The sequence below is a fragment of the Oncorhynchus nerka genome, linkage group LG17 (assembly GCF_034236695.1).
Source record: "Oncorhynchus nerka isolate Pitt River linkage group LG17, Oner_Uvic_2.0, whole genome shotgun sequence".
Lineage (NCBI taxonomy): Eukaryota > Metazoa > Chordata > Actinopteri > Salmoniformes > Salmonidae > Oncorhynchus > Oncorhynchus nerka.
The window spans coordinates 5,840,735-5,853,234 of NC_088412.1; the positions used below are offsets into that span (position 1 = coordinate 5,840,735).

The window sequence follows — 12,500 nt, forward strand, 5'->3', positions numbered from 1 at the left end:
ATATATATATATACTATAAAGTGAGACCCCTTTGTTCATTCATGACAAATACATAGTAGAGGGCGTGGCCACAAGAGGATTGCGTCCAGTAGAGGGCGTGGCCACAAGAGGATCGCGTCCAGTAGAGGGCGTGGCCACAAGAGGATCGCGTCCAGTAGAGGGCGTGGCCACAAGAGGATCGTGTCCAGTAGAGGGCGTGGCCACAAGAGGATCGCGTCCAGTAGAGGGCGTGGCCACAAGAGGATCGCGTCCAGTAGAGGGCGTGGCCACAAGAGGATCGCGTCCAGTAGAGGGCGTGGCCACAAGAGGATCGTGTCCAGTAGAGGGCGTGGCCACAAGCGGATCGCGTCCAGTAGAGGGCGTGGCCACAAGCTTAAAGATGTAAACACAAATGTATTAACCACTTAGGGAATTATCACTAACAGCTAAAACAAATAAACATTAAAAACATGTTTAAACCATACATTTCCTTTTATTTGTAATTTTTTTTTAAAACAATACAAATACATCAAGTTTCATAAAGTCCATCAATGTAATTACATTGAACCTTACACAGGGCTGTGAATAGTGTAGCTGGTCCCCGAGCTGGGAGATGAATGGTTCTGGTCTCTCTTACATTGAACCTTACACAGGGCTGTGAATAGTGTAGCTGGTCCCCGAGCTGGGAGATGAATGGTTCTGGTCTCTCTTACATTGAACATTACACAGGGCTGTGAATAGTGTAGCTGGTCCCCGAGCTGGGAGATGAATGGTTCTGGTCTCTCTTACATTGAACATTACACAGGGCTGTGAATAGTGTAGCTGGTCCCCGAGCTGGGAGATGAATGGTTCTGGTCTCTCTTACATTGAACATTACACAGGGCTGTGAATAGTGTAGCTGGTCCCCGAGCTGGGAGATGAATGGTTCTGGTCTCTCTTACATTGAACATTACACAGGGCTGTGAATAGTGTAGCTGGTCCCCGAGCTGGGAGATGAATGGTTCTGGTCTCTCTTACATTGAACATTACACAGGGCTGTGAATAGTGTAGCTGGTCCCCGAGCTGGGAGATGAATGGTTCTGGTCTCTCTTACATTGAACATTACACAGGGCTGTGAATAGTGTAGCTGGTCCCCCGAGCTGGGAGATGAATGGTTCTGGTCTCTCTTACATTGAACATTACACAGGGCTGTGAATAGTGTAGCTGGTCCCCGAGCTGGGAGATGAATGGTTCTGGTCTCTCTTACATTGAACATTACACAGGGCTGTGAATAGTGTAGCTGGTCCCCGAGCTGGGAGATGAATGGTTCTGGTCTCTCTTACATTGAACATTACACAGGGCTGTGAATAGTGTAGCTGGTCCCCGAGCTGGGAGATGAATGGTTCTGGTCTCTCTTACATTGAACATTACACAGGGCTGTGAATAGTGTAGCTGGTCCCCGAGCTGGGAGATGAATGGTTCTGGCTCTCTTACATTGAACATTACACAGGGCTGTGAATAGTGTAGCTGGTCCCCGAGCTGGGAGATGAATGGTTCTGGTCTCTCTTACATTGAACATTACACAGGGCTGTGAATAGTGTAGCTGGTCCCCGAGCTGGGAGATGAATGGTTCTGGTCTCTCTTACATTGAACATTACACAGGGCTGTGAATAGTGTAGCTGGTCCCCATTGAGCTGGGAGATGAATGGTTCTGGTCCCCGAGCTGGGAGATGAATGGTCTTACATTGAACATTACACAGGGCTGTGAATAGTGTAGCTGGTCCCCGAGCTGGGAGATGAATGGTTCTGGTCTCTCTTACATTGAACATTACACAGGGCTGTGAATAGTGTAGCTGGTCCCCGAGCTGGGAGATGAATGGTTCTGGTCTCTCTTACATTGAACATTACACAGGGCTGTGAATAGTGTAGCTGGTCCCCGAGCTGGGAGATGAATGGTTCTGGTCTCTCTTACATTGAACATTACACAGGGCTGTGAATAGTGTAGCTGGTCCCCGAGCTGGGAGATGAATGGTTCTGGTCTCTCTTACATTGAACATTACACAGGGCTGTGAATAGTGTAGCTGGTCCCTGAGCTGGGAGATGAATGGTTCTGGTCTCTCTTACATTGAACATTACACAGGGCTGTGAATAGTGTAGCTGGTCCCCGAGCTGGGAGATGAATGGTTCTGGTCTCTCTTACATTGAACATTACACAGGGCTGTGAATAGTGTAGCTGGTCCCCGAGCTGGGAGATGAATGGTTCTGGTCTCTCTTACATTGAACATTACACAGGGCTGTGAATAGTGTAGCTGGTCCCCGAGCTGGGAGATGAATGGTTCTGGTCTCTCTTACATTGAACATTACACAGGGCTGTGAATAGTGTAGCTGGTCCCTGAGCTGGGAGATGAATGGTTCTGGTCTCTCTTACATTGAACATTACACAGGGCTGTGAATAGTGTAGCTGGTCCCCGAGCTGGGAGATGAATGGTTCTGGTCTCTCTTACATTGAACATTACACAGGGCTGTGAATAGTGTAGCTGGTCCCCGAGCTGGGAGATGAATGGTTCTGGTCTCTCTTACATTGAACATTACACAGGGCTGTGAATAGTGTAGCTGGTCCCTGAGCTGGGAGATGAATGGTTCTGGTCTCTCTTACATTGAACATTACACAGGGCTGTGAATAGTGTAGCTGGTCCCCGAGCTGGGAGATGAATGGTTCTGGTCTCTCTTACATTGAACATTACACAGGGCTGTGAATAGTGTAGCTGGTCCCGAGCTGGGAGATGAATGGTTCTGGTCTCTCTTACATTGAACATTACACAGGGCTGTGAATAGTGTAGCTGGTCCCCGAGCTGGGAGATGAATGGTTCTGGTCTCTCTTACATTGAACATTACACAGGGCTGTGAATAGTGTAGCTGGTCCCCGAGCTGGGAGATGAATGGTTCTGGTCTCTCTTACATTGAACATTACACAGGGCTGTGAATAGTGTAGCTGGTCCCCGAGCTGGGAGATGAATGGTTCTGGTCTCTCTTACATTGAACATTACACAGGGCTGTGAATAGTGTAGCTGGTCCCCGAATGGTTCTTACCTCTCTTACATTGAACATTACACAGGGCTGTGAATAGTGTAGCTGGTCCCCGAGCTGGGAGATGAATGGTTCTGGTCTCTCTTACATTGAACATTACACAGGGCTGTGAATAGTGTAGCTGGTCCCTGAGCTGGGAGATGAATGGTTCTGGTCTCTCTTACATTGAACCTTACACAGGGCTGTGAATAGTGTAGCTGGTCCCCGAGCTGGGAGATGAATGGTTCTGGTCTCTCTTACATTGAACATTACACAGGGCTGTGAATAGTGTAGCTGGTCCCCGAGCTGGGAGATGAATGGTTCTTACCTCTCTTACATTGAACATTACACAGGGCTGTGAATAGTGTAGCTGGTCCCCGAGCTGGGAGATGAATGGTTCTGGTCTCTCTTACATTGAACCTTACACAGGGCTGTGAATAGTGTAGCTGGTCCCCGAGCTGGGAGATGAATGGTTCTGGTCTCTCTTACATTGAACATTACACAGGGCTGTGAATAGTGTAGCTGGTCCCCGAGCTGGGAGATGAATGGTTCTGGTCTCTCTTACATTGAACCTTACACAGGGCTGTGAATAGTGTAGCTGGTCCCCGAGCTGGGAGATGAATGGTTCTGGTCTCTCTTACATTGAACATTACACAGGGCTGTGAATAGTGTAGCTGGTCCCTGAGCTGGGAGATGAATGGTTCTGGTCTCTCTTACATTGAACCTTACACAGGGCTGTGAATAGTGTAGCTGGTCCCCGAGCTGGGAGATGAATGGTTCTGGTCTCTCTTACATTGAACCTTACACAGGGCTGTGAATAGTGTAGCTGGTCCCTGCCTCTCTTCCTGCTGGAGGCGGTGCATGTTGGTTCCAACCTTAAAAGTAACAACAAAGAAAGTTAGCAGGTCTGTTAGGAAATGCCTTTGTCTCACCATCTGGATAAGGTCTGTGCTGCACCAGAAACTCTAAATGGGGAAACTCCATTTGGATTAGTGTTATTATATTCCTGTTTCATTGACAAATCTCATGACGTGACTATGATACATGGCATTCTCATAGTCACATCATGAGATGAAACCCGACCGTATAAGATAACTAAATATGTGGCATATAGAGGGTTCAACATGTACAAGATCAAGTGATTTACCGTCTTTGATGCCGATTTCGAATTTTTACGGGAAGATAGAAGAAGCAGCGCCACAGAGAGGGCACAAGAGGATCGCGTCCAGTAGAGGGCGTGGCCACAGAGAGGATCGCGTCCAGTAGAGGGCGTGGCCACAAGAGGATCGCGTCCAGTAGAGGGCGTGGCCACAAGAGGATCGCGTCCAGTAGAGGTCGTGGCCACAAGCGGATCGCGTCCAGTAGAGGGCGTGGCCACAAGAGGATCGTGTCCAGTAGAGGGCGTGGCCACAAGCGGATCGCGTCCAGTAGAGGGCGTGGCCACAAGAGGATCGCGTCCAGTAGAGGGTGTGGCCACAGGAGGATCGCGTCCAGTAGAGGGCGTGGCCACAAGAGGATCGCGTCCAGTAGAGGGTGTGGCCACAAGAGGATCGCGTCCAGTAGAGGGCGTGGCCACAAGAGGATCGCGTCCAGTAGAGGTCGTGGCCACAAGCGGATCGCGTCCAGTAGAGGGCGTGGCCACAAGCGGATCGCGTCCAGTAGAGGGCGTGGCCACAAGCGGATCGCGTCCAGTAGAGGGCGTGGCCACAAGCGGATCGCGTCCAGTAGAGGGCGTGGCCACAAGAGGATCGCGTCCAGTAGAGGGCGTGGCCACAAGCGGATCGCGTCCAGTAGAGGGCGTGGCCACAAGAGGATCGCATCCAGTAGAGGGCGTGGCCACAAGAGGATCGCGTCCAGTAGAGGGCGTGGTCACAAGCGGATCGCGTCCTGGAGAGGGCGTGGCCACAAGAGGATCGCGTCCAGTAGAGGGCGTGGCCACAAGAGGATCGCGTCCAGTAGAGGGCGTGGCCACAAGAGGATCGCGTCCAGAGGATCGTGGCCACAAGAGATCGTGTCCAGTAGGGGCGTGGCCAAGCGGATCGTGTCCAGTAGAGGGCGTGGCCACAAGCGGATCGCGTCCAGTAGAGGGCGTGGCCACAAGCGGATCGCGTCCAGTAGAGGGCGTGGCCACAAGAGGATCGCGTCCTGGAGAGGGCGTGGCCACAAGAGGATCGCGTCCTGGAGAGGGCGTGGCCACAAGCGGATCGCGTCCAGTAGAGGGCGTGGCCACAAGAGGATCGCGTCCAGTAGAGGGCGTGGCCACAAGCGGATCTTGTCCAGTAGAGGGCGTGGCCACAAGCGGATCGCGTCCAGTAGAGGGCGTGGCCACAAGAGGATCGCGTCCAGTAGAGGGCGTGGCCACAAGAGGATCGCGTCCAGTAGAGGGCGTGGCCACAAGCGGATCGTGTCCAGTAGAGGGCGTGGCCACAAGCGGATCGCGTCCAGTAGAGGGCGTGGCCACAAGCGGATCGCGTCCAGTAGAGGGCGTGGCCACAAGAGGATCGCGTCCAGTAGAGGGCGTGGCCACAAGCGGATCGCGTCCAGTAGAGGGCGTGGCCACGAGGATCGCGTCCAGTAGAGGGCGTGGCCACAAGCGGATCGCGTCCAGTAGAGGGCGTGGCCACAAGAGGATCGCGTCCAGTAGAGGGCGTGGCCACAAGAGGATCGCGTCCAGTAGAGGGCGTGGCCACAAGAGGATCGCGTCCAGTAGAGGGCTTGGCCACAAGAGGATCGTGTCCAGTAGAGGGCGTGGCCACAAGAGGATCGCGTCCAGTAGAGGGCGTGGCCACAAGAGGATCGCGTCCAGTAGAGGGCGTGGCCACGAGGATCGTGTCCAGTAGAGGGCGTGGCCACAAGAGGATCGTGTCCAGTAGAGGGCGCCGATACGCTAGCTACCTTTCTTTGCCTGTTTGTTAGCCAACTAGCATTCAGCTACAGAGGCTAGCTACGAGACTTTGTACAATCAAGCTAACATTAGCTTGGTAATGTTATCTAGGTAGCTACCTAACTAATCAAAATATCTGCTTGCATTTATTGATTAACCTTAGCTTGAATACCACCATGTAGCTAGCTAGCTACGTTTGTTTACATCTTTTGACTGGCAGCCTACTGCAAGCAGCTTTGTTGTTGCCGAGCAACCAACCCAGTGTTAGAACTTTGAACTTCGGCTAAAAAAAAAGATGTTAGCATTGTCATAAATGCTACAAAAAAGGTAGCACATCATTGTTTCTTAATAACGGACGGAAATGTGCACGTGAGAGCAATACATTATCAATTCAAGCTAAATATTTTACACCTACAAACTTAGTCAATCCTGCCTTTTTTTTTAAGTCCAATGGCCACTTTATTGACATTATAGTCTTGTTTTAATCCAACGTCTAGGATTTGAGCTAGATAGCCACAAGAAATACTCTTAATAAAACTCAAATTGTTATTGACCCTATTCATATTAGATATTAGATATTAGATATGATGATAGGAAGATTTTGAATTTAACACTGAGCTTCATCCAATCCCAATCGGCGTCTGTAATGATAGCCTGTTGCATACATTTACATATTAGTTGTTTTTATATATATAAAATAATAAATAATACTCATAATATTATTAATATTCATACCTGTCATGTTCAGATCTGTTTCACCTGTCCTTGTGCTTATCTCCACTCCCCTCCAGGTGTCGCCCATCTTCCCCATTATCCCCTGGGTATTTATACCTGTGTTCTCTGTTTGTCTGTTACCAGTTCGTCTTATTGGTCAAGCAGAGTTTTTCTTGTCAGCGTCTGTCTTTGCCTCTCTTTTTCTCCTCCTCCTGTTTTTTTATTTTATTTTTTTACGCTCGACTGTCCCGACCCTGTACCCGCCTGCCTGTCCCTGTCCCTGTCCCGACCCTGTACCCGCCTGCCTGTCCCTGTCCCGACCCTGTACCCGCCTGCCTGTCCCTGTCCCTGTCCCGACCCTGTACCCGCCTGCCTGACCACTCTGCCTGTCCTGACCCTGTACCCGCCTGCCTGACCACTCTGCCTGTCCCTGACCCTGTACCCGCCTGCCTGACCACTCTGCCTGTCCCGACCCTGTACCCGCCTGCCTGACCACTCTGCCTGTCCCGACCTTGTACCCGCCTGCCTGACCACTCTGCCTGTCCCTGATCCTGTACCCGCCCACCTGACCCTGTCCCTGTCCCTGTACCCGCCCACCTGACCACTCTGCCTGTCCCTGAACCTGACCCTGTAACTGACCCTGATCCTGTCCCTGATCCTGACCCTGTACCCGCCCACCTGACCACTCTGCCTGTCCCTGAACCTGACCCTGTAACTGACCCTGATCCTGTCCCTGTACCCGCCCACCTGACCACTCTGCCTGTCCCTGAACCTGACCCTGATCCTGTCCCTGATTCTGACCCTGTACCCGCCCACCTGACCACTCTGCCTGTCCTGACCCTGTCCCTGACCCTGTACCCGCCCACCTGACCACTCTGCCTGTCCCTGACCCTGTACCTGACCCTGATCCTGTCCCTGTCCCTGACCCAGTACCCACCCACCTGACCACTCTGCATGTCCCTGACCCTGTCCCTGACCCTGCCTGTCCTAACCCTGTCCCTGACCCTGTACCCGCCTGCCTGACCACTCTGCCTGTCCCTGTCCCTGACCCTGTACCCGCCCACCTGACCACTCTGCCTGATCCTGTCCCTGTCCCTGTACCCGCCCACCTGACCACTCTGCCTGTCCCTGAACCTGTCCCTGAACCTGACCCTGTAACTGACCCTGATCCTGATCCTGTCCCTGACCCAGTACCCACCCACCTGACCACTCTGCCTCTCCTGACCCTATACCCGCCCGCCTGACCACTCTGCCTGTCCTGACCCTGTACCCGCCCGCCTGACCACTCTGCCTGTCCCTGAACCTGACCCTGTAACTGACCCTGATCCTGTCCCTGTACCCGCCCACCTGACCACTCTGCCTGTCCCTGAACCTGACCCTGATCCTGTCCCTGATTCTGACCCTGTACCCGCCCACCTGACCACTCTGCCTGTCCCTGTCCCTGACCCTGTACCCGCCCACCTGACCACTCTGCCTGATCCTGTCCCTGTCCCTGTACCCGCCCACCTGACCACTCTGCCTGTCCCTGAACCTGTCCCTGAACCTGACCCTGTAACTGACCCTGATCCTGATCCTGTCCCTGACCCAGTACCCACCCACCTGACCACTCTGCCTCTCCTGACCCTATACCCGCCCGCCTGACCACTCTGCCTGTCCTGACCCTGTACCCGCCCGCCTGACCACTCTGCATGTCCCTGACCCTGATCCTGCCTGACCACTCTGCCTGTCCTGACCCTATACCCGCCCGCCTGACCACTCTGCCTGTCCTGACCCTGTACCCGCCCGCCTGACCACTCTGCCTGTCCTGACCCTGTACCCGCCCGCCTGACCACTCTGCATGTCCCTGATCCTGAGCCTGCCTGACCACTCTGCCTGTCCTGACCCTGTACCCGCCCACCTGACCACTCTGCCTGTCCTGACCCTGTACCCGCCCACCTGACCACTGCCTGTCCCTGACCCTGTTCCTGACCCTGTCCCTGACCTGAGTCTGCCTGCTGTCCTGTACCTTTGCTCCTACTCTGGATTATCAAGCCCTGCCTGCCTTGACCTGCCTTGACCTGTCGTTTGCCTGCCCCCATTGTTACATTAAACATGGTTACTTCACACAGTCTGCACTTGGGTCTTACAAACATACCTGATAATACCCTTCTGTTTATAGGCCCTGGTCTGAAGTTGTGCACTATAAAGGAATAGGGTAGAATTTTGGAACACATCCATTGTTTATCCAGCATCCAATCCAATATTTTTTTTAGTCCCGTAACATTCCATGTTAATCTTCCACGGTTAAAGCCGTCGCTGCATATGAAAACGGTTTTCTGACATTTAGGCCTTTCCTGGATGTTGTGCTTTGAAATGGAAATATTTAAATCCCTCAGTCATATTTTTGATCCGTTAAAACCTCTTAGAGCAAGGTGAGACGCTAGCGTCTCACTTAGCCAACAGGAAATGCAAATGCGCAACGCCATTGGGGCGTAGTGGTTAGAGCATTGGACTAGTAACCGAAAGGTTGCAAGTTCAAATCCCCGAGCTGACAAGGTCTGTCGTTCTGCCCCTGAACAGGCAGTTAACCCACTGTTCCTAGGCCGTCATTGAAAATAAGAATTTGTTCTTAACTGACTTGCCTAGTAAAATAAAGGTTAAAAAAAAAATAAAAAAATAAAAATGCTAATAGTACTCGCTAAAACTCAAACTTTCATTAAAACACACATGCAGGGTACTCAATTAAAGCTACACTCGTTGTGAATCTAGCCAACATGTCAGATTTTTAAAATGCTTTTCGGCGAAAGCATGAGAAGCTATTATCTGATAGCATGCAACCCCCCGAAATACCTGAAGGGGACGTAAACAAAATAATTAGCGTAGCCGGCGCTGCACAAAACGCAGAAATAAAATATAAAACATTCATTACCTTTGACGAGCTTCTTTGTTGGCACTCCTATATGTCCCATAATCATCACAATTGGGTCTTTTTTTCGATTAAATCCGTCCATGTATACCCAAAATGTCCATTTATGAAGCCCGTCTGATCCAGGAAAAAGCACCTTTCCAAAACGCAACGTCATTTTTTTTTATTAAAAAAGTTGCCTATAAACTTTGACAAAACACTTCAAACTACTTTTGTAAACCAACTTTAGGTATTAGTAAACGTTAATAATCGATCAAATTGATCACGGGGCGATCTGTATTCAATAGCAGCAGGTCTTGAAATCTTGGGCGATATTCTCTCTTTCAAAACTTCCTACTGTGTACTCGATGACAGGAAGTGCCTATTCTTCATTTCACCAAGGATTAACTTCAACCCAATTGCTAAGACTGGCGACATCGTGTGGAAGCTGTAGGCATTGTAAACTGGTCGCTATCTATTTTCCCTTGCCATAGACAATACAGACAACTGGCGGAGGGATATTTTTTCAGTTTTCCTTGGGCTTTTGCCTGCTACACACGTTCTGTTGTAGTCACAGACATGATTTAACTAGTTTCAGAAACTTCAGTGTTTTCTATCCACACATACTAATCATATGCATGTACTATATTCCTGGCATGAGTAGCAGGACGTTGAAATTTTGCGCGATTTTTAACAAAACGTTGAAAAAAAAGACCCGATCTTTAAGAGGTGTTAAGGCTCTTTATAATTCAATAAATATGCTTAAAGAAGAGCAAGGCTTTCACCAGGCCTCACGCACGCACACACAGTCTAGAAGCCCACAAACCAACAAATAAACCGCCCACCAAAACTCACGGACCAGGCAAGGAGGGCATTAATCAGAGAGGCAACAAAGAGACCAAAGATAACCCTGAAGGAGCTAGAAAGCTCCACAGCGGAGATTGGAGTATCTGTCCATAGGACCACTTTAAGCCGTAGACTCCACAGAGCTGGGCTTTATCGGAAGAGTGGCCAGAAAAAAAGCCATTGCTTAAAGAACAAAATAAGCAAACACGTTTGGTGTTTGTCAAAAGGCATGTGGGAGACTCCCCAAACATATGGAGGAAGGTACTCTTATCAGATGAGACTAAAATGTAGCTTTTTGGCTATCAAGGAAAACACTATGTCTGGCGCAAACCCAACTCCTCTTATCACCCCGAGAACCCCATCCCCACAGTGAAGCATGGTGGTGGCAGCATCATGCTGTGGGGATGTTTTTCATCGGCAGGGACTGGGAAACTGGTCAGAATTGAAGGAATGATGGATGGTGCTAAATACAGGGAAATTCTTAAGGGAAACCTGTTTCAGTGTTCCATAGATTTGAGAATGGGACAGAGGTTCACCTTCCAGCATGACAATGACCCTAAGCATACTGCTAAAGACACTCGAGTGGTTTAAGGGGAAACATTTAAATGGCCTAGTCAAAGCCCAGACCTCAATCCTATTGAGAATCTGTGGTATGACTTAAAGACTGCTGTACACCAGCAGGAACCCATCCAACTTGAAGGAGCTGGAGAAGTTTTGCCTTATTTAATGGGCAAAAATCCCAGTGGCTAGATGTGCCAAGCTTATAGAGACATATCCCAAGGGACTTGCAGCTGTAATTGCAGCAAAATGTGGCTGTACGAAGTATTGACTTGGGGGGATGAATAGTTATCTCCCCTTTTCTGTTTTTTTCTCTTATTTCTTGTTTTATTTCACAATAAAAAATATTTAGCATCTTCAAAGTGGTAGTGGCATGTTGTGTAACGCAAATGATACAAACCCACCAAAAATCTATTTTAATTTCAGGTTGTAAGGCAACAAAATAGGAAAATAGCCAAGGGGGGTGAATACTTTCGCAAGGCACTGTAAATACTTTAGTCGACATTAAGAAATGCTTTTTAATTTTAGCATTCATTTACTTTTAGATTTGTGTGTATATTGTTTCTAAATTGTTAGATACTACTGCACTATTGGAGCTAGAAACAGAAGTATTTCGCTACACCCACAATAAAATCTGCTAAATATGTGTCATTGTCCTGCTGGAAGGTGAACCTCTGTCCCATAGAATTTGATTTGAACACACACACAGACACACAGTCACAGACAGACACACACACACACACATACGCACGCACGCACAGAATATAAGGCTCTGTCTGCGAAAATATCCTTTTGAGATGGAAAATATATCTTTGAAGTTATGCGCAAAAACAGAACATACTAGTAATAATACCCATCATGTTATCAAGAGCTACAATCATATCCGCCATCGACCTGGCATTATCCTGGTGTCCTCCTCGTGATTGTGTTGTAGTTAGGCTGTTTTCTATTGTCCTCCTGTGACTGTCTGTTAATCCTGGTCAGTGCTGATGAACTCCTCGCTCTCTCTCAATTCAATTCCATTCCATTCAATTCCATTCAATTAAATACCATTCAAATCCATTCCGTTCAAATCCATTCCGTTCAATTCCATTCCGTTCAAATCCATTCCGTTCAATTCCATTCCGTTCAATTCCATTCCGTTCAAATCCATTCCATTCAATTCCCTTCCATTCAATTCCATTCAAATCCATTCCATTCAAATCCATTCCATTCAAATCCAATCCATTCAATTCCATTCCATTCAAATCCATTAAATTCCATTCGATTCAAATCCATTAAATTCAAATCCATTAAATTCCATTCAAAGGGCTTAATTGCTATGGGAAGCATATGTTTACGTTGCCAAAGCAAATGGAAATAGACGATAAACAAAAGGGAAATAAACACATCAGTAAGCATTACTCACAAAAGTTTTAAAACAATATTAGACATGTCAAATGTTATATTGTTGTCTATGTAAAGTGTTGCAACAATGATTTGGTCTGTGTTTGTGAACAGAGCCCCAGGACCAGCTGACTGAGGTGACTCTTCTCTAGGTTCATCTCTCTGTAAGTGAGGGCTTTGTGGTGGAACGTGTTGGAATCACTG

The 12,500-nt window shown here is 49.0% G+C and overlaps 1 protein-coding gene across 1 annotated transcript in view; it reads left to right on the forward strand.

Moving 5' to 3' along the window:
- Positions 1-12,500, forward strand: part of LOC135561317 (uncharacterized) — a 755,535-nt gene that overhangs the window by 722,685 nt on the left and 20,350 nt on the right. The window lies entirely within an intron of this gene.